Below are 651 nucleotides of genomic sequence, written 5' to 3'. Positions count from 1 at the left end.
CTCGGCTTCTCGACTGTGACTGTTCACTGCTTGTGTCACTGAGTGATGATTAGGGTAAGGGTCGTTCGACTCTGACACACACGCACACACACTGAGCTGTTAGTGAGCAGCTGCGTTGTTCTGTATTGTATGAGGGCCTGCGTTGGAGCAGCTCTGCTCAGACTCGCTGTGAGATCCAGACAGACTCCTCGTTCGGTGTGGGTGCTGGCTGAAGCAGTTTCTCATGCTATCTCTGGCAGTTTCAGTGTTTGCGTTGTACAATGATTACAAGTGTCCAATAAAGTGGGGTTGTTCATTTCCACAGCCGATATTGGTCAAGGCTGACCTGGGAGGGGGGTGGCAGTGCCTGCTCAGCACATCAGTACTGGCAGAGCTGCCCCTGCCGTCCCAGTGCAGGTGCCATCACACATATACACGAACACCCTGCTCCACACACACACACACACAATCACACAATCACACACATATACACGAACACCCTGCTCCACACACACACACACACACATATACACACACAATCACACACATATACACGAACACCCTGCTCCACACACACACAAACACAATCACACAATCACACACATATACACGAACACCCTGCTCTACACACACACAAACACAACACACACACACAATCACAATCACACATAT

This window comes from Polyodon spathula, chromosome 36 (assembly GCF_017654505.1).
Source record: "Polyodon spathula isolate WHYD16114869_AA chromosome 36, ASM1765450v1, whole genome shotgun sequence".
Lineage (NCBI taxonomy): Eukaryota > Metazoa > Chordata > Actinopteri > Acipenseriformes > Polyodontidae > Polyodon > Polyodon spathula.
This window is presented reverse-complemented; position numbering follows the sequence as displayed.